General features: G+C 40.3%; 1 long non-coding RNA gene across 1 annotated transcript; it reads left to right on the forward strand.

The window, feature by feature from the left end:
* Window positions 1–17,961: 17,961 nt before the first annotated feature.
* Window positions 17,962–18,824, forward strand: LOC115610237. Its single transcript, XR_003992159.1, has 2 exons — window positions 17,962–18,159; window positions 18,434–18,824. It is a non-coding gene; the product is annotated as an uncharacterized LOC115610237 (long non-coding RNA).
* Window positions 18,825–22,146: the final 3,322 nt, after the last annotated feature.

Raw genomic sequence — 22,146 nt, forward strand, 5'->3', positions numbered from 1 at the left:
TTCTTCTACAGGGTACTATAAGACCAGTGGCCTCCCAAAAAACACGTATGTTAAAACTGGAAGTTCTCAGACTTATATTAAATCCTTTCACTCAACTCATCTAAACAAATGTCAGTTCATACAACACACCATCTAATGCAAAGAGATTTCTGGGTCTAGTTCCAAGCAAATTTTTGCCAGCCCTATTCTGACACAGCATCATGCACAATCTCTAGCTCAAATCCTACAAGCAGCAGTCATGATAGTACTGTATGGCACCAAAGCAAACTAGCCCTGTGTCCTTTCGCCACCCCTTTTCAGATCCCAAGCTAACTCACCTGAGGGTGGTTCAGGGATGTCTACTCTGCTTTACCTTGGAGATACGCATTTTCATATCCCTGCCCTTTCTTACAGCCATGACTGCCCATTGATGTAAACCTTCTTGGGCATGACCAAATTGTCAGATAATAAATCTAAAGAACATTGAGAGGTCTAACAGCAAGCTTCCACCTATGCAACTCACATCTATGTGGTAACAGAATAAGCACGTATCTCATTTCAGCAAGTGAAGATAAACATCATTTCTCCAATTCAGTTTTCTCACAGTGACACTGGCACATCTGCACTGGTCCAGAACTGGAGAAACAGAGCAGTTTCTTCCTTCTGCTGATACAGAGGCAGGCAAAAGCCAAAGTGAGATACTTAAAAGGCAGCTCCTGTCCCAACACAGAGAGGGATACACCCCAGGTTACACTTGCCTAAGTCCTTATTTCCCTCAGGTCCTGCCAGGCTTTGAAACGCACTTCCCACCAAAGACATGAAAAAGGTCTGTGTTCGACCCACAGCCTCTAATAAACATTCAGGGAAACACAGCAGAATGGATTTGGGGAAGAAAGCTTTCCCGTTGTTCTGAAATGGGTTAACAAACACAGGCTACAACTTTCGAAGAATTTATAATTCCCAGTTCAGCCCCATATCAGTACACACAATGAAAAGTGAACTTGATTTAACTTTGACTTCTTGTATCTCCAGCAGCAGTCCAAGAAAAAAAAGGTCACTGAGAACAGTCACTAAGACACTATTTTCTAGAGGATTGGGTAACATGGCTGTTCCTATGAGATTTCATAAAAGGCTGACTGCAAAATACCATTTACTTCATTTCCATCTTCAAAACAGGCAATCCTCAAACTACTGACAAGCAAACCCATGAACTCCCTGTTTCATAACGTAGGTGTCCACCTACACTAATCTAATATGGTTTTCTGCCTTTGGTTTCCAGGCTACATATGATCCTAGACTCACACAATAGGCAGTATTTAATATTGCCCAAGTGGCCTTAAATAATCCTTTCATTTTCAGTTGCCATTAATCCATGAAAGGAAAGAAGAGGCCGCCTGGACTAGCACTTTCTCAGTTTGTTCTGTCCTAAACTGGTTTTTCTCAGTGGGATTATGCACACAAGCAGTAAAGACAGCTATGCCAGGAGAGGAGGAGGGGGGAAAGAGGCTTTTTACCCCTGAGGGCTTTTCCTCTTTCCTCATCATTTTCTGCATGATATAGCTCCTCTTTTCATTGCCCAGCAGGGAATCCCAGAGGCCAGAGGCAAATTTTCCCTTTGGTTTTAGGGCATTCATGATGGATTCTTGTTTTAAGAAGAGGTTATTAGTTGTTTGCTCTTGAGTATTATATCATCACCACTACAGCAGAGCTGGTCTCATTCTAAATTTTGTTTATTCTTTGACACACACAATATATCTTGGGTTACACAGCTAACATCCCTTTATGCACCAAAGTCAATGAAACCCTTTCCATTGGCTCCAATGGTGGCAGATGAAAAGTTGCAAAGGTGCTGAAAAAATTATCTCCTTTGGGCTTAATTCTGTTTCCACTGGTAAAATTCCCTCTGACTTTGATAGGAGTTGCTTTAAGTCCACTGATTTAAACAGCTTTTTAGAAACCATGAAACTATTCCATTATCATACAAGCTTCTGCTTGATAAGAAATGCTGATAGACCTTGAAGTCTGTTTATGTTATACCTTGTTAATAGAAGTTATCGCTTCAAAATGTCTTGGCTACTGTTTATATTTTCAGAATTTATACTATAGTCCATATAAATTACTGTAGAAATAACAAAAGATACAATATTTAGAAGAGGTGTGCAGTTAGGAACAATACCTAATTAAATTTTAAAAAAATTATAGTGTTTCCAAGTTCTTGATAAACAATGGACTATTGCTGAACCTGAATAGAAATTTCGCAAACGAGGGCTTGTACCTATATATTACCTTTCACAGCTATTTTCAGCCCATTTTTATCTAAGTTTCACGTCACCTAGCCTCATCTCGGTATTTAACTTCCCAAGGCTCATACACCAAGCAAAAGATTCCTTTGATGCTCTTCCAGTTTTGTAATAACATTGATGTGCAGAAGAAGATCCATTATTCAGAAAGACTCTGTAGTAGCCATATGCATGGATTAAACATTATTTTTATCATTTCTCTTTTTTTCTGTAAGTCTTTGCTTAATAAATTAAGACATTTAATCGTGCACACAGAAAAACAATCTTCCATATACTTGGGATCTGATGAGGAGGTGCTTTCTCTTTATTCTGGTTTTTTTTTTTGGTTGCTATCATGTCTGCAGGATTATTTTTCCCCATCCCAAAATAGTTTTTGTTATTATGTATTAACTTCAACAAGTTCAAGAAACTACAACCAGAAAACTCTCAATGTTCAAAGAAGAAAAAAGGCACCTTTTATCTTATCTGTTCCACACGTACTTTTAATTCTGAGTCTGACATCATTGCTGGCAAAACCTTCATAGTTACCAGAGAACTAACAAGTTCACTACGGTAATGAGCTTCAAAAAGTAAACTTACCAAATCTCTGTTTACAGATGTCAGCATTGAAGAGTTTGAAAATTCAGAGTGTTACCTGATATTTCTTAGAATACCAACTTTAACTTTCCACTTCCCATTGCTCTGTTAGCTCTGGAGATGGAGTGCAACAACTCCAATACAATCAGGTTTACTTTGTAAAGAGTCTCAGACCTGAATACAGTTAAAACCAACCTAGCTTACTTCAAATTATTTCAGGCTTGCTCTGTATACTTGATAAAATTAACTAACCCTCCCTTCAATTCTGCTCTGAGACCAGAGACTCCCATATTCCAATATTTCAATTCATAGAGCACAACACAAGAGAAATGAAATGTAGGTTCTTGAAAATAATTCCATTTTATGCAAATATTTCAACACAGCTTAAACCACAACATTATTATGTTTTACACATCTCAAGGTTTGCCACTTGCACCAGAGCAGGATCTAGCTTTGCCACTGAATTAGTGGGTAGACTGTCCATATTTATTAACCAGCTAATTTTTGCAGTGAATGTCAAGGACTGATGTCCGATATTTGGGAATAATTGTCTCGACAGAACAAGGGCTTGCAGTACCATTGAGTCTTCCTTTCAAGGTTAGCAGGATGAGGTCATTAAGGGAAGCGTGTGTCCTGTTGTGCATAACAGAGCACTCCCATCTGCTTTCTCTGCTTTTGCACAGTATTCCTGTTCTTACACAGGTAACACATATTCCAGGAGCCAACAGTCAAATATGCCTTGTGTGTTTACATCCCAGAAACTTGGCAAAATTTTTGAGTGTGAGCACCTACCATTAGACCAAGAAAATAATCGGTTTTGAACACCTACTGAAGTGCTGGAATCATCAGAGGTGCCAGCCAGCAGTCACAAGGGTACATCTTACACTCTTCCTTGGGCTGCAAGACAACTCGGTGCTCTCTCCTACCAGGAGCTAAGGCAAAGCAGAAGCACTCACACAAAGGCATGCAAAGGCAGAATTAACAGCAGCCTCCAGGGCAATCAGGATGGCACTGCAACAGAGCAGCAGGTGTTCGGCTTTTCCTCTCCTACCCTACCACAAAAGCTCAGTTTCTGTCTTTATTAATTTTTCTCTGGGTTAGTCATGCTTCATCTTGACTTTTTGTTTGTTTGTTTTGAGCAAGAACAAGGCAGCAACAGTCTCATCAAGTCTTCAAAACTGCCATTATATGCCACAAGTGGGAAGGAACTGGTTAGTCAGTTGGAAAGGGAGCCACTCAGGGAGGAGCAGAAGCGAGAGGGGCTGTGGACAGGATGGGAGAAGCAGGATGGCTGCCACTGGGCCCCTCAAGGCCATTACACAAGCTCTTCTGCTCTCTCTAACCACCATGACCTTCTCTGGGTATTAAATAGTGTTGTTTTGTTTTCTTCGAGCAAAGATGATTCCTGCCACATATTTGATATTAGAATCTCTCTCTAGTGGTTTGCAAATATTTGATCCCCTAGGGCTTGTGATGCTGGATCCACTAATGATTCACACAATGGCATTAATGTCATTCATGGATGAAACCACATTTCCTTACCCTACAGGGTGAGAGCGAGATGGGAAGACTGTGGCTAACATTAGGAAGGGTCTGGGTGGGAAATAAAAATTGAAGTATTCAGGTCAAAAGACAGGGGGTGGCTAAATAAAAATCTGTGATTTCTGATCATCTTGGAGGTGGGCGAACAATAGAGATTTCGCCCTCAAATGCCTGAGGACCCAGCACTAAAAAAAATAGATAATAAATGACCCCCCAAGTGAGCAATTTAAAACCATTCTCTTTGAAAACAGTTCTTGAAAACAAGTTGGCAGAACAGTTAGATCTCCCCACAGCAATGCATCATGAGATCACGTACAAGGAAACAGCAGAAGTATCAAAGCATGCTTTACTAGAGCATGCCCTTAGTTGCTCTGCTCTCTGAAGCCAGGCAGCCCAGACTAGTGCCTAGCGGCAGAGGCTGTATGAGAAGCTGGGCAGACACTGCCAGCTAAACAGTGGCTCAATTCCTTCTTGCCTTTGAGTGGTAAATGGGGCTTTTAATTTTTAATTATTTAAAATAATCACAGCAGACTGAAAGTAGGAACTTACATTTAATTGCTAATGTGCATGTAAATTTTGAAGGAACATTTCACACACTCATTTCCAGGGGAGCTTCCCCAGTAAATGGTATGAGGAAGGTGAGAAATAACACAGGAATGTTGGATACAACTTCCAGGAGGACAGAGGGACTGAGCTAGCCAATTTAGGCCGGCATGCAGGAATACCTTTACCCAGAACAGAGCAAAACAAAACAAAAAGGCTGAAGCAAAAGCAAAAGGCAAAAACCAGAGGTCCCTAAAGCAGTGCATAAGAATTGTCTGCCTGTGGGGGGACGCTGAGAGCATCAGAGCCATCAGCTCAGAAGAACATGCCAGAGAAACTTCCAGCTGAAAGGTCTGTTCCAAGGCTGGGACAGACGTAGGTGACTCAGAGGGCCTCCCCAGCTCTGGGGTGGAAGAAATAGGAAAGATTTCCAGTTCCCTGCAAGAAGAGAAACAACACTTGGATGAGATACCAGCCTAATAACCAAGGTGCACTTTTTGTAATCTCAAAACGTCCATACTGAGAAAATATACATTGTTCCCTGGTTAACAAAACACAATAACTGGGGCTTGCATCTTGATTCGTGGATCTGGTTTATACACAGGAGAGCCTCAGGTCCAGGTTTTGTGGGTGTCAATCCTGCCATTTAAGGATTTGATCTCGGAGACAGCTACTCCTCTGAGCCACGCCATTGACGTAAGTTCCCAGTGTAGTCCCTTTACACCCACAAATCAGGTGCTGAAATCCCATTGCGGGATAGTAAAAATGCTGGCACAACTGTCTGCCAATGTAAAATTATTCCTGAAAATGACAGGGACAGGTCAAAGCCCCTTTAAAGAAAACAAGTCTTGGTGGCTATGCAGAGAAGGATTATATTATGCTTAGCTAGTGTGTGGGTGTGGAGAACAAGGGACAGAGACAGTCTTCACCCTCCCCGCAGCCCCTTGCGAGGCAGAATATATAGGCAATGTTTCAACCCCAAATCCACAAACAGACTGGGATATGCTGGAGGAGAAAGAGACAGATTTCTTGTTTTTTAATAAAAGGTAGGATTAGGAAAAGACGTAGGTGGGGAAGGTGTAAAACAAGCAGGCAGGCAGTCCTTATTCAGCTTCCCTCTTTACATTCACTGCTCTGAAAAGTGGACAAGCCTTAGGAAGAAATAAGACACATGGCTGTGGGTAAAGGGGGGGAGGAATTAGAAACTGTAATTCAATCTAATATTTGAGGCTTGGCAAATGCACCTATGGGATTTCATTGAAAACCCCCGAATCTTTTTCATTTCGGAGCAATTAACCAGATCCCAGCATCGCTGGCTCCAGTGAGCCGCTTAGCTCTCTGTTTTATTACCCATTTCCTTTCCCCCTCGCCAGCACTAGCTCCCATCCTCACACTTGGGAAAAAAAAAGGGGGGGGGGGTGAAAAACCCCCACACTGTTACAATGCCACAAAGGGGCCACCACAAACAAGTGCCAGCCAGTGCATTTCAGAGCAAACACAGAACACACATAAATGAGGCTCACATTTGGATTAAAACGCTGTTGTGTTCAGGCATTTATGTGTGGCATAATTAAAAACATCCAGCCGTAATTTAATAGTTCCCACCAAGCACAGACATAAAGTCTAGCAATTTTTTCCCTCTGCATATTTAACCCTTAGAGACAGAAGGAAGAGGAGGCGGGGGACAGGGGGAGGGAGCAGGAAGCCGGGGAGAGACAGAGGTCCTTTGAACACATTTTTCTCCCTTCCTTTGTGTTACTCCACTTTGCTTTTTACCTTCTCTGATCTTTTGCTCCTACAAAGAGAAAGCAAGTATCTTCCGGATGCCATAGAAATAGGAATCACATTCAGATAGCATTTCTGTAGTTCAACAGCAGTATGGCTTTGTACGGGATCCTCAATTTGCAGAGGATAACATCTGTAGTTGGATGCACTGATTCACAATTTGTGAAGATGCCAGATTTTTCAGGCTTAAAAATCAGCTACTAAAAAGACAGACTAATTTCACCACCATTACTCACCCTGAGTACAATCTTTCTATTCAGAGCGGCCCGTCTAAATCAAAGGCAGCACTGACAGGGCTAAGTACAGTGTTAGGACAGGAAGGATAAACCAGCATTTGCAGCACTGGCTAAGCATCCGGGACACCAGGGTGGGTTCGAGTCCCTGCTCTGCCATGTCACTGATTTTCAGAAAGACTTCTTGAGGGGCATGTTTAAAAATGCCTAGCTACTAGCTATGACAGTGAGTCACCTGAATAAAGTCCCATCTGTACCACTGGAAACCTGAATGGTGTCAAGTTTTTCACCTTTCTCCATGTCAGTTCCCTATAGGCAGATTTGGGAAGATAACGTTTTCCTCCATTCCAAACTATTTTATAAAGAGAAATGTATTAAACACTGGGATTTGCTCAAATCCCACAGCAAGGAAGAAAGTTAATAAAGAGTAGAAAATCTGCTTGGCCCTATGTTTCTAAATGCTGCAGTCTTCATTCAGGCAACAGCCCATTACCTTGACTCAGCTGCATAGCAGGACTTAGCTTGAGCAAGGAACACAGAATCCCAGCCTTATTCTGGAAGAGTGAAAACTGACGGAAACTCTCTCTGCATAAGTTCCAAATCATGGTCAACTGTGCCCAAATTTTCCATCAGCTGTGTATATAACAATTAGCCTAGGGCCTTAAATCTGCTAGTCTCCAGAGACAGAAGACTACCTATGCATATAAAAACCATATAGTATTTCTATCACTAGCTGCTCAGCTCTACTCTTTAAACATGTTCCGACCAACAGAAAGTATGTGCAAAAATACAGAGAGAAGAAAGGAAAAGGACTTCTTGAGTAGTCATGTAAAACAGGAAACTGGGAAACAAGCCTCTTCTGTGTGTATAGCTTTGAATTTTAAGATCACTCAGTCCTCTCTTCAGCTTTTTTTTTGTGACATCCATTTGCTGACCCAAAAACCTGCAGAAAGTATGTATCGATCTTGCCATCCTAAGGAAGAAGAGGAAGCATCCAACCTATCCACTTGGGATTATGAAAGCTAGCAATGCTGTAAACCTGCCCCAGCTAGGTCAGAAACAAGAACTTGAAAGTTCTGGTACCTAATTGCAAAGCAGCAGTCAAGAAGCCTGGTGATGCTCACAGAATGGTTCATAACCTACATACCATACAGAGAAAAGATCTGTGGAAAGCAGCTTTCTGAAATACCTAGAATAATGAATGTGAGAAAGTTATGACCAGTTTATATATATCTTGATTTTATTATATCTCTGCCAATAAAAGATACTACATCAACTTTGTTCTGAACTATTTGCTCAGCTGTACCACCAGGAGAGAAACACTGCTGTCAGTGTCAGCTACTGTCCTACCGTCAGTGCAGCCAAATAACCACAGCTGTGGTGAAGCGAAGGATAGCCCAGTGGCTGCAGCAATGGCTCTGGACTTGAGAAATATAGGCTTACAGGATCACACCTTCATTCAGGTTGGAAGGAACCTCAAGAGGTAAATTCAGTTCCTGTGAGGTACGTCATTCAGGCATATATACTTTATAATTCAGAGCACCCAAACACTGACAGCTCTGATCCCCCTGGGCACCATTCTTCTGCACGCGGGACAGCATGGTGCAGAGACATGGAGAAGTTCTCATTCAGACACAGTGGCAGGACAGCGCCCCAGCCCCAGCACATCCCTGGCAAATACGGGTTTCTTAGGAGGCTCAGTTAACATGGCACAATGTGGCACCAATGCAGATTTATTGCTCCTGGCTTCAAAGTCATTACTACCATCTAGGTACTGCATACTTGTATGCATATATACCCTTACCTCTCTGCATTTCCCTTTCCCAACAATAAACCCTTCCAGGCTGCTGTGAGAAAGAACTAAATTTAAGTCTGACAGCCTGTAGTACTCCAAAGAGGAGACTCGTGGAGGTGCCTAAGACAGATAGCTGTGTGGGAGAGGGTTAGGTAAATAAGTTCCAAATGAAATCCCACAGACTGCAGCTCAGGACTACTGAAGCATTGTTTTTGATTGCCACTTTATTACTGCCTTTATTGCCTCTCAAATAGATTGCAGAGAGCATGGCATGCCAAGAGAGAAGAATGAGCCCCCCTGTCCTAGTAAAATCATGGGTTTCTTCCAAGTAGAAATCCTAACCCTGATCTCTTTTTATATAAATAAAAGTCAGAGCAGGTCTTGCACTGGAGCAATTTCTTACAATGTCATTTTAAAAGTGCTCTGCTGCAAACCTCTCTGCAAATGAAAACAATCCATCTTCCCAAGGCATCCTGTGGAGCGTGTAACTTTTCAGGCAAGACGGGAGTGGGTGATGTTGAAATGAAGATGGAACAGGGTTACACAGTACACCAGCACTTCACGAGATCTGTTTTCTGCATAGTGACTCCTACTAATGAGAAAAAAGCTCCACTGTGCCTTGAACATCATGAAATCACAGACAAGAACAACTAGCTGATGATGTCCGCCAACAGCTCTTCTTTTCTTTCTCTGCCCTCCACACTAAGCAGTGAGTGCTGGGCTTCCACATGTAACATGGACTAATGACATGAAGGCACACAACTAGCCCAGCAGCAAATCTGCCAACCTGCTGCTTTTGGTGATCTACGAGAATGATAAAGTCCCAACCACAGTGTAGAACAATCATGTTTTACATTGCAAGAGACTACTGTCATAAAGTTTCCCAAGTAAAAAATACCTGAAAGGCACCAAAAGTGGGGAAGGTCACAGGATGAACAGTTCTTATGCTTGACTGAGTCAGAGCTGATGCTGAGGTTCTAGCCAGTCCTAGCAAAAAAAAAAAATCTTTTGTTTTAGTTTCAATAATATGGGCAAAGTGGAAGGCTACCACCTTTCCCATACAGCTATTCTGCTTTACCTTCCACACACCTTCACCAACCACCATCATTTTCATGCAATAGACTGAGTGTCTATATAGTACTATAAAGGTGCCAACAATGTTACAAATAAAAAGAAAAAGCAATCATATCTACTCTGTACATCTTATGTCACCACAGCGCCAGGACATCGCCGTGGTAAGAAGCACTTCTGTCACACAAGCTGAGCCAGCGGGCCCAGCTAACCTATTGATGTCAGTAACGAGGCTTCACTATATAATTCACTTGCTGCTCCAGAGATCTGCATCACCACTAAAACGCAGCCACTGCTGGACTGGAAGTCATCAACTGACTCATGTCTTGCTGCACAACGGTTGCTGTGGAACATAATTATAGTCAAGAACTCTGCAACAAACCACTACTCTTAGTCAAAAGCATAGCGGCGTCTTTAATGTCCTTGCAGAGCAGATGGGGACTGGGAGTCCAGCTCTGCAAGCTTGACTAAGCATATTGGTAAGGCTGTGAGCCACACGATGAAGCTTCCTGGCACGGTGCGGGCAAAAAGTATGACAGTGAGTTGTGAGGAGCTGAATTCACGCTTAGAGTATGGCCCGCTGGCACTGCGAGGCCATGGGTACAACTGTAATTCACACTCACTTGGAAGGCCCTTTCCCTTTGCCAGACTGGTAACAGCATAAACAGGACTCAGGATCCAGGGCTTGAAAGAATGAACCATTGTTTTTCTTAAGGCCATGTTTTTAAAAAAATAATAATAATCCCCCTATGTTTTTCTCCTGTTCTTTGCATGCTAGTCAGAATGCACTTTCCTGGGAAATGCATTATAATAACAGGCAATGTTTAGCATCACATTTGAAGTGAGCACATCCCAGTGATTAAAATCCAGGCAACAGAAATAAACACATCAGCAGGACATGCTGCACAGTACTGAACTGGGACTTCTTGGGTTTATGACTTTCTTGAACTTTAAATACTGTGTGAGAAAAACATTGTTCAAACTTAACCATCTGTATTTGGTTTTTTTTTTTTTTTGAGTGCATTACAATCACCAGTAATCATTTTAAGCCTAAAAAGAAAACCTGCTTGCACTTGTGGGAGACTAATTGCAGCAGTAAAAGGTGGCTTATGTAGCAATAGAATTGTTTTATTTATTTTTTTAAGTGAACTTATTAGAAACTTGTTTTTCAATGGGGCTACTCCATGTTAAAGTGGCACAGTGCATTATGTTAAGCTAAGAGAAACGGTTTCCCTGTAAACAGTTTTCTAGATATCAATATTGTTTTCCACACTTCAAAGTGGGAGGAAAGGTTTAAATTATTAACATTTTCAAAGCTAAAGACCTAGAGCAAAGGAAAAAAAAAGAAAAAAGGAAATTGAGTTTAAGGCCAACCTTTTGCTTTGACAATTTCAAAACATATCTTTTCAATGAAACTTCTTAAATATGTTATTAAGCTTAATTTTCAAAAGAAAAAGTAATTTTTAATGAGAAAGCTATTCTGACAGTTCCAAAACTTTATTTCCATAATAGTTTTCAACTCAAGATATTTGTGAATGCCAACACTTTCCCACAAAGTCTCAATTTCTGTGAATCAGCATGTTCTGTCTTTGAACACTTTATTACCAGCCCAACACAAAGGCTACCACCTCACAAGACCTCCAAGAGCCTGTTGCTCTTACACTCTCCTGGGAGCTGCCACTGCAGCGAGGGTGCTGGGTTTGGCTTCTGCCCCTCACTGAGAGACAACATCCTGCTGCCAGCTGCAGTTCTCAGTAGAAGTCTTCTGTCTCTGCAGAAGTCTTCTGTCTCTCCAGCCAAATGCCAGAAGAAAACAGAGGGGAAGAACACAGAGAGGTAAGAGAAATGCTGCACCTGCAGGCATCACCTCATCTCTACCTCTGGAATAAAGCTTCAGACCCTTAGAAAGTTCATTTGGAGAAGATCAGCACGAAGAGGAAGAAGCTGGCCACGCCATCCACAGCTCCTTGAAATCTCACAGTCCCCTCTATGGGAATGCAATAGTAGCCATCAGGACACCTGGTGGTACCACAATTATATTTTAATCATCCACACTGAAAAGCACTGAAATGGTCTCACTCATCATTCATCTCACCTCACTGATCAATGTAACTCTGGCTTCCAGCTCATTCTCTAGCCTTCTCTGGCCAAGTCCATAGTCACAGGATGTCTGTTACCCCAGATACGTCACCTCACGGCTCCACAGTCTTAGCCTCAGCACAGACCCCTCAGCAGTCAGGCTTACGGCATCCCAGGGATCCTCTCATTCTCCCAATTCCTTGTCCTCCATATCAGAGGTAGCAGCTGCTCTCATTGCTTGTGCACTCTACTCATGGAAATCCTATCCCAGCCACAGAAGCTAGAAAAAACTGCTTTAATCCAGGGTAAAACTTCTTGCTCCACACATTCTACTTGGGTGCCGATGAAGTGATTAGCTGGTTGGACATGCGAGTGTCATTTGCAGTTTTAGCACGTTAACCAGTTGAGGCCATACACAGTAAAAGGCAAGCAGGAGACAGACACTTGTGTACAAAACAGGGTAAAATCAAAACTTAGTTTCTAAAATGCTTGCAGAAAGACTACCCACACCATCCCCCTCTTCCTTTCTCTAGCACTGTCGGCATTACGGGTTTTCTGTGTCTTGGGTGATGAAAGCCATCCAACCTTTGGCCTTATGCCTTAGAACTCCACCCAAGGCATGTTGTAATTCCCTAGAAATGCACTGTTTGTCCTGTTTTTATTGTTTAATTACACATTACTGGCTTTACTGGCTTTACTTTGATACATGTCTGTTTCTTGACTAGCTACATGTGAGTTTTTATGCCCCTGAAGGCAAGACTGGGAGCACAGATGCCCTGCAACCATTGCCGTTACCAGAACTGTGGTGCTCAGCACCTGTCCTCTTCTATTTGATGGCCTTGCTAAGGAGAAAGCTAAGGCCCTACCACTAAGGAGAAGCGTGGGTAAATTCCCACCAATTTGCCAGGAGCAAAGCCTACTTTGTTCATACCTCAGACTGGACAATGTCATTGCATCACATTGTACATCCCCAGACTCCCAAGTATGAGTTATCCTTTAAAAAACCTTGGTAATTGCTTAAACCAAAAGAAATGAACAAAAGAATCAACTGAGCACTTTCTGGAAATGCTATCATTTTGATGCAAGCAGGGAGGTATTTTTCTTCATATGTATTTATCCTAAGAAGTGACATCAGCAGACACCAAAATGAATGAACACATCTAAGATGTTAATCAGAAAAAAAGAGGTGGAAAAAAAAAGAAGAAAAAAGATGAGTGATTTGGTCAGTCATTCCCAGGTCTAGGAATGAAGTTTGCACTTTCTAGTATACAGTCCTTAGGATAGAATAGAAGCAGAGCAGCCTCATTTCTCAAGGCTTGGCCTAGCTGAGCACACACAGAAATCTGTGGTGATACTAGACAGGCTGACAACGTAGCATCTAGAAGGAGGATAATTATTTCCACATCAAGAATTCCAAGGTCCATTATTCATATAAATTTCCATGGAAGTTAGTTGAGCAAAAGTTTGAAGAATTCCTCCAAAAATATGAAAGTATCATAAGGGTATTTACAGTAAATTGCAAAATATAATCAAAGCTGTATGGTATGTTCTAGAATCACTCTTATTCTTACTGACCCTTTCTTCCCTCTTTGATCAGTTGCAAGAAATGTAAGTCTTACCTAGCTGAGAAATCATTTCAAATAGGAAACTGCACTTTCAGAAGTGTATAAGGAAGGAGGAATAACAGCAGGCCCTCTCTGTAATCATCCCTTACCTCCTTCTATTTTGCCCTTTCAGAGAAGGGAATTTGCCATTTGGAGCCAGCGAAGTCTTTTTGTTGCCTGCTACTGAGTCCCAGTTGATCGGTATTTCCCAAAACACATCCCTGCTGTTTGAGAGTTGCATGTTAGGCATCTAGACATTCAACAATAACAGAATTCTTTCTGTTTTGGCAAAGCTTGTCTCAGTTTGGAAACTTTCAGCCTGAGTTTGATGTCACAGCAGTCAATATGCCCATCCAAAAAAAATAACGCTAAGTCAATAGAGTTACTTCAATTTCTGCTAAGGCAAGAGACATGGCTATGTGTTTCCAAAACCTCTGGTAGCCCACGGGTAACAAGCAAGTGATATAGATTTCATTATATCTATATGCATATATAGATATATTATATATACTTATTTAATTTAACTGATGGCTACTGTTCAGGATTAAATTTGTGTAACAGTCAGATCTCAAGCCCAGGGAAAGCCAATTGTTATCATTTCTGCTAGAACCCTATAGAATCCATGCTGACATTAAGGAAATAATAATAATAACCTAGTCCTTTTGGCTAACAGAAATCCTTCTGAGTGTGAAATTGCCAAACACAAACCAGAATACTTTTGTGAGTGTCCAGAAAGAGAAGCTGAAACAATAACTGACAGGGTGTCTCTCCTATGTTAATTGTTAACTCAGAGGACTGCCCCAGGACATTGAAAATGCCCGTGTTGTTAACTGTTTATTGCACAGGAAGGAGGGGGAGACATGACCCTCCCTTTTCAGATCCCAGAAAGCATGGATTGAGAAAAGAATGCTCAGGAAACTCTTAATAAAATTCTGGCTAATACACATGACATTTGCATGACTATATACCACTATTCCCCTCACAAGAAAACATTACCTTGCATCTTCTTTCTCTTCGATCTCTAATGAAAATTAACATTGAAATATTCTGTCTTTAAATTAATGATTTGCACATGAATTTTGCTAGAAATTGATTTTTTGGGTTAGTCTGTAACCTCTAATATAAAACATTATTAACCACCACCCGATACCATCGCATGTCAAAAAACCTAAGGATGTTCGCCCATTCAGTGATCACAACTTTACATGCTAAGAGATACTGAAGTGGCTCCATAAGTATTGTGGGCTGCTCACAAGGCTGTTTTCCTAATAGCCTGATGTTTCTTGGAAGTTATGGTATGACACATCAATCATGACACTTTTTAAGTATAGCCAGCTTACGGAATCTGTGAATCCCTTAGCTGCAAGGGCTTGGAGAAGCAATTTGCAAAGTCATTTCAAAAAACTTGAGGGGAAAAGTTTCATTTAGACATTTTGATGCTTTTATCACCCTTTGAGCCTGCTTTTTTTACATTGGATTGGCTTCCTGTGAAATCAGTCAATACTTAAGTAAATGAACATCTATTTACTCACAAACTGTTACAAACAAGAAGAAATCTATCCTGTATTTAAGCAAAGTCAGGGGTGGTTTCTGTTTAGTTGTCTGTCCCTTTCCTATTCATTCCTAGAATTTATTTATCTTTTTGACTAGTTGTGAGCCAAAGTTTGCATAGACCTGCCTGCAATTATTTCAAGGTCTCTTCCCTGAACAGTAACAGCTAATGTGGAGTCTAGCATTGAACAACATGAAGAGGCAGCTGGTTTTCCTCCCTAAATAGATTATTTTGGATTTATTGACATAGAATTCCATCTGCCACTTTATCTTGCAGTTACAACTCTTGTGTTACAACCTCTTTCTACTGCCCTGCAAAGGACTTTCCTGCTTGAATAAGCCAACCTTGCCCTTCATCTTCTCATAAATACACCGATAGGCCCATGTACACAGACTAACCTAGTAAGGCTCTAATGGAAAAATCCCTTTATTCTGCAAACTTAACTTTTTACTTCTCATATCCTTCTCAGAAGGAAACTTTTCCACTCACTGAACAACACCATAATTTTATAAGAGGTGGTGGGTCATGTTTCTTGGAGAGGCAGCACATAGCACCCAACCACCCTACGTTGACTTCTTCAGAAAAATCGGTAGAATAATGAAGCAGGGCTACAAAACCACAATGGCAGTTTTTCATGATCCATATCCCTCTGCCTCCTCACCTCTTCTTCATTACTTAGCTTCTAACAGTCTGCCTGCCACAAAGTCAAAATCTAGACTGGTAACACAGCCGCTTTCCATCCCTCTACTTAGTAACAGCTAAGTAATTGTTAACTTTGGTTAACAATTTGGCAATTTCGTATTTGTGTCATTTACATGCCTAGGTAAGCAGCATCTGTCCTCAGAATTCCATAAAGATTGTGTAATACTCTGCCTTCAACTATGCTGCCTCAATTTTAATATATTTCCCTGCTCCACCTCCTGCAAAAAAAAAAAAAAAAAAAAGTTGTAGTAGCTCTACACTCCTCCATACTGAATATCAGCACAATGCTATCACATTTCCTCCATATACCAGTAGAGTTCATCTTCTAATGTGTTTGAAATAGAAGAGTTTATTTATTTACTTTCATGTCTTTGCATTTTTCTTTGAAATCTTTTTGGCGTACCTTACTATGGTTTGACATGCATCTTGTGAAAGTGTATTCACTTCTGTATGTTCCTTATTTGGAATGACTTCCACATACTCAGTCATGTCTTTTTATTTCTTTTATTCTCTCCTAGTCTGTTCAGAAATGAATTTTCAGAGAGAAAATGCACGCTACCTATCAAAAAGACACTAAAACCACCCCTTATACTACATGGCACTTCAAGCAATTTAGCATTTTGGTGGGTTTAATTTTCTTTCAGAGGGGCTTCCTCAGTCTTATCTAACAGCTCTATGGCTCTTTCACTCCCACATGAATGTTGAGCTTCAGTATATAGCAACTGCTGCTGTAGTGACTCTCATAGTTTTGGGGCCATGCCCAGCACAGTAACTCAGACCTAAATCACAACCTGTTGCTCCTCTTGTTTGTTCTTTGGCCATTTACGCTAAAATTTCATTCATGGTGTCAAAAAAAAAAAAAAAAAAAAAGCTATACTGTCTATACAGAAACAAAATTTTTCATTATTACTGTGATTTTTTACTCTTAGCATATCACATTCATTGTTAATTCACTGTTAACCACCAAGTGATTAATATTATAATCACATTATAATATTCCTTCTAATTGGAATCCACAAGCATACTGTGACACAGTTAATTTATTTAGCTTGTTTGAACCTGATTTTTAATGTATCATGCCACTTCTCCACCAGCAAAGCTATTCTGTTATTCCTAGCTGCTTTCATTCCTTCTACCTATTGGCATACTTACATAATTTCTAAGCATGCCCAGCATGAACAGGATGCTTCCAGAGGGCTGAATAAATTTAGGGCACTTCTTCATGGCTGATGAGGGATGGTGTGCCAGCTCTGCGTACATTCCACAAAAGTAGGAGAAGCTAGGTCTAGTCCTGCAGCCGTCAGAGCGGCACCAGCTAGGATGATGCCAGGTCCTTCCCATCTGGAAGGGAACACAATTTCACAAGCAAAATCCCATGCTATCGTCACTGACATCATTCAGGAGATACATTCTTCCTGCTTCCTGAACTGACAGTGTGAGAGGAGAAAAGATGAAGTCATTGGTTTCTGCACAGCACAGCATGCCCCAAATCTGAGGTCAGGACCCGGACAGTTTAAAGAAAAGAGAGGAAGACAGCTTTCCTCTCCTACCCTACAGCCTAGGCAAAATCTCTCAACACTGCATACCAGCTTATTTTAACAATTTTTACATGGCTTTTTTTTCCTGAAGAGAGCCTACCTTTTCTCTTAAGAATGAAGTATGGTAAAAACCCCATAGAATTTAACATTTATTATTCTTGTGAAGATACAACCCATTTTTAATAAGGCCTACTTGACAGGAAAGCCAAGAGGTATTGGTGACTTTAAAAGGAGCAACAAGTCCCTTCTTTCTTACTGCTTTTCTGTGATAAAACCCAGAAATTCAGCAGAAACCACCATCTCCATTTGGACCAGCCTCCTGATCACAAAGGCTGTAACTTCTGGTTGATTTACAGTGCCTATCTCTTAGAAAGATACCTGTTTTTTAAGACTTCCTTATGGATAGTCCACTATATAATAGTGGACTATCCATATTAGTGGACCTTAGCAATTTTCCAGTAATTACCCTTGCTTAACTTTTTTTCCATTTGTTCCCAGGTTAAATCCAATTAGCTTTAAATGTCCTGTGTTTAGATTTTGTAAACCCTCTTTGACAAGGTAAAGAACCCTTAAGTATCACCTGGTTTTGCTCCAATACATACTCAAAAAAAAAAAATGAAGATCGAACCTTCTCTAGTCTTTTTTTTTTCCGCACAGACTGAGTTACGGTCCTCTCCTGCTGTTGCGTTGAGGAAAAAAAGTGAGAAGTTAAAAGAACCAGAGCGTAATCAAAGTGAGAATGAAGATGAACAGCAATGATGCCAGAGTTGATTTTCTCTTGCTTCCCTGAGGCAACCACTGTCCCAGTGTCCCATGATGCTGTGAGATGTGGAACACAACCAAACCCTCCAGCCACTTCAGTAAGTCCTTCACGTATCAAAGCCAAGAACAACATCATGGGTGTGTCAACTTTATTAGCAATGATTCAAACAATCACACAATAGAATTGTTCTGCATGGCTTAGCAAAAGATTATTCGAAGACTTAAATCCAAATCAAAGACATGGCCATATCTGTTTTACTGTTAACTGTTTGGCTATTAATAATTGCTTACGTGATTCCATAAGTGAATGAAGCATTTAAAAAAAAAAACAAAACGATAAGACCCATTCTTTAAAATGAAACATAATTTTAGCAGAACACCTGCAAAGCAGACATGCTTCTGCATTCAAGGAAACCAGTAGGAACCAGGCAACTTAACAGAGCAGATTCTGGATATAAGAAAACCCACAGGATCTCATTTCCCCCAGTCCTACAGCATTTGCAGAGGTGAACAGGACACCTCCATTCCACAGTCCATCATCTGAATAAAGGCGGCATCTTTCAGCTGCTGAAGCCATCACACACAAGCCATTCAATAGCAGACTTTTTTGAACCTGTCTGTCAAGAGACTCACAAACATAACTCCCATACCTCCTTCTTTGGGCTTTGAAAGGAGCGTACTGACTTTGCAGTCTCCCTTTGCTGCTCTGACCATCATGCAAGTAGCTCGATGAGACTTCAGTAATAAGTTAAGAACAAAAGCAGTTCTGGAGCGCCTGACTAGTGATTAAGGTTTTGGCTTACAATTTCAGACTGTAACTGGACAAACAAGCACAGTGATTTCACCTGCATTTCTCTTACAGACGTCATGCACTCAATACAGCATAACCAGATTCCAAGAGACCATCTGCTGACGCCACTAAGGCTTTTCTCTGAAGTAAGAACTAAATAGGAACACAAGACTGACCCAAGGTGCAAAAGATGAAGATGAATTTAAACTAAGTAGGAATTGCTGACTACAAAATATGTAGATTTGGGGAAAGGGAAAAAAAAAGGAAAAGAAAGGTGGTAGAATGTGTTTGGAAGTATAAGCCAAATGACAGAAATGTACCACAATAAATGAAAGAAGCTTAAACATGTTCCCAGTAGCAAAATAGAAAGTATACTTTCTTTTCTATCAGTCATGCTACAGCAACCAATAAATCAAAGCAGATAAACTGTCATATAAGATCTGCACTGATTTATTTCTTTGTTATTTTTTAGAAAATAGCCATCCACAAATAAACCCAAATCAAGTCTGCTATTGCTCTTCATCAGCAGGAGGGCGGACTGTAATATTGGGAGTTTTTCAGATGTTATTTCCCTGCAATGCCGGTGGTCTTAGGTTCCTGCCCTTTTTAAACTCTTTGCACAAGCCAGACCAGCATAACAGAGACTGGGAAGAATTAACACCATTACAATAGTAAGAGTCCAGAGCATTATTGGGTACACCTAAAGAAATGGATCATATTTCCAAGTTACATTGAATAATAAGAATATTTCATAGCAATGTGTAGAATCAGTTTAAACAAAAACCATCAGTCACCATAAAGTACATTGTTGTCTTCAAAAACTATAGACTGGATGAAAATGTAACATATAAGAACATGAAATTTAGCTAAGCAAAAAAGCATAACCAGGGCTTTTGAAAACCCTCTTTAAGACCAACATTTAATTTACAGAGCACAGAGATACTGCAGTTACCTGTTAATTATTTGCTCATGAAAGCTTGATTCTGCTTGACTTCAGCATATGCAACTTCCACTAACAACAATGCAGAGCTGTGAGCGTACATTGAAAGAACAGGCGGTATTGTAAATAAAATATTGATACAAATGTTCAGCTTTCTAATAATTTTCCCCCTCAAGATACTAAGTTTTATGAAATTCTTTAATTGCCATATTCATTCTTGGATATATGGCAGGTTTTAAGGACTGTAAAAATATAAAACTAAGGAAATTAAACTCTTGAGCATAAACCATGTGTGCCAAGGTTGTAAGAACGATATAAAAGATAACCACTGTATACCAGTTCCTTACAGTATCACCATAACTTCAGGGCTGTCATTTGCTTTCTAAGTATGTGCTTCTTCCTAACAGTACATGCAAGTTGTGCTGAAGCAGCACTGCTTGTTATGCGCACTATGTGACTCTAAAACTGTCATTTTATCCTGATTAAAATGCAACATAAGAAAAATTTATTTTCACATTCGGCACTCCTAGACCTAAAATGATATGCACTGAAATACAGACGTGCCTTATTACTGCTACATGCACTGATGTCTTGGAACAAAGATGAAAGAATATTGAAATTATATTTCAAATTCCTGGTATCCTAAACTGTAACTTCCTTCTCTGCATTGTACGGGTTTATGTTTTAGGCAGATGGGATTCTGCTTTTCTATTTCAATTCATGCAAACTGCATATTTTCACAAGATTTATCTTAAGGTCTATGATAAGATTTGATAAAACATCAGTGATTTCATCTTACTAATTATTCACAAGTATTTTAATGACATTTCATTTAGGTGATTACTGATAGAAACTCATAACCTGACACTTCTTTCATTTAAGCAGTAGTACAAAATTAAGCACCAAATCATTAATAATAATCAAAACTTACATCATGCTTATGTTTTCAAAGGCTATTTAGAGGACATTCATATGGCCCCAACAGATATGTTTGGTTTATCCACTTTGTTCAGAGAACATCAGTAATTGATCCAGTATGGGGTTAGGCCACTCACAAATGTACTGGCAAGCCTTCTCAGAATTTTTCTTCTATCCTTATCTTACACAAACATCCTAATCATGCTATATTACCACTAAAAGCTAGACAATACTGAATCATTTTCTGCCCAACAAGCAAAAATAGGTGACAAACTACTCGTCAGGACACTCTTAAGTCCTCTCTAAATGTATGCCTGTTCTAAACAGATTTCCATAGTCAAACTGCTGATCATTTTTTATGCCTGTGGAAAGCTTCTGTCAATCCGGTGTATGGAGAGTCCAGACAACCAACATAAAATAGAAAATAGTGAACTCCACCGTGGAAGCTGGGAGAAAATGCCATATTGAATTGCTATCAGCCTAAAAACATTGCCAAATCTGGACTTGTGTATGCTACTTGCTCCAAATAAGGTAGTTTCTTCAAAAGGAAGGTTAAGCAGCAAACGCAGAAAGTTGACACAGGAATCCTCTGGTTTTACCACTACATTCATCAGTGCCAGAGAAATGGTTTCACAACTGTCATGTCAGGAATATGAATGAACAATATCTGTGCAGTCAGTAGAAGGGAGACAAACCACAAAAGTGCCACATAAGAAGACAGATTCAGTGGAAAGCTTTATTTTCATAATTTTCCTCAAAATATTTGGGGTCTTTGGAAGTTTCTTGAGTTTTGTTTCTTTTAAACACATAGAAAAACATGCAACTCTTAGAACTGCCTGTTTCTCTGATAATAAGAAACCTCAAACAACTTCAAATATGCTATTCTAGTGATCACCTGCATCTAAGCAGGTATTACAACTTACTAATTAAATACAGATATATACACATATGCATATGCACATACATAATGTAATTCTTACCATGTCCTCCCATCACCTTGTCTTCCGCACTGACTGGTCTAATCATTTCTTGGTCAGATGACTAATACTAGACTCCAGTCCAACGAAGGATGAGACCACCTTTGAGCTTTTCATTCTGTCAGTGTTTACAGCACAGAAAATGCACTAGAAATAATAGTAACATTTCATTAAAATCATCTTCTATACTCCTAGACCACCTTGAGGGGAAAAATACTACAAATATTGAAATTCAGCATCAGACAAATAACATGCTTGCTTGTTCACATGCAAAGGTTTACTGGCTCTCTAAAGAAAATACATCTGATAGAGGTCCTAAGCATCAGCAGTACCACCACAAACACACCAGTCTGCCGAAGCCCTTGCAGAAGACAGGGAAGTGAGAAGCGCTGTTTTGCTTTCACAGTCTTTCTCCTCCCTGCTCTTCTTGACACCTGAGGCTTGTTTTTTAATGGATTAG

Source organism: Strigops habroptila, chromosome 1, assembly GCF_004027225.2.
Source record: "Strigops habroptila isolate Jane chromosome 1, bStrHab1.2.pri, whole genome shotgun sequence".
Lineage (NCBI taxonomy): Eukaryota > Metazoa > Chordata > Aves > Psittaciformes > Psittacidae > Strigops > Strigops habroptila.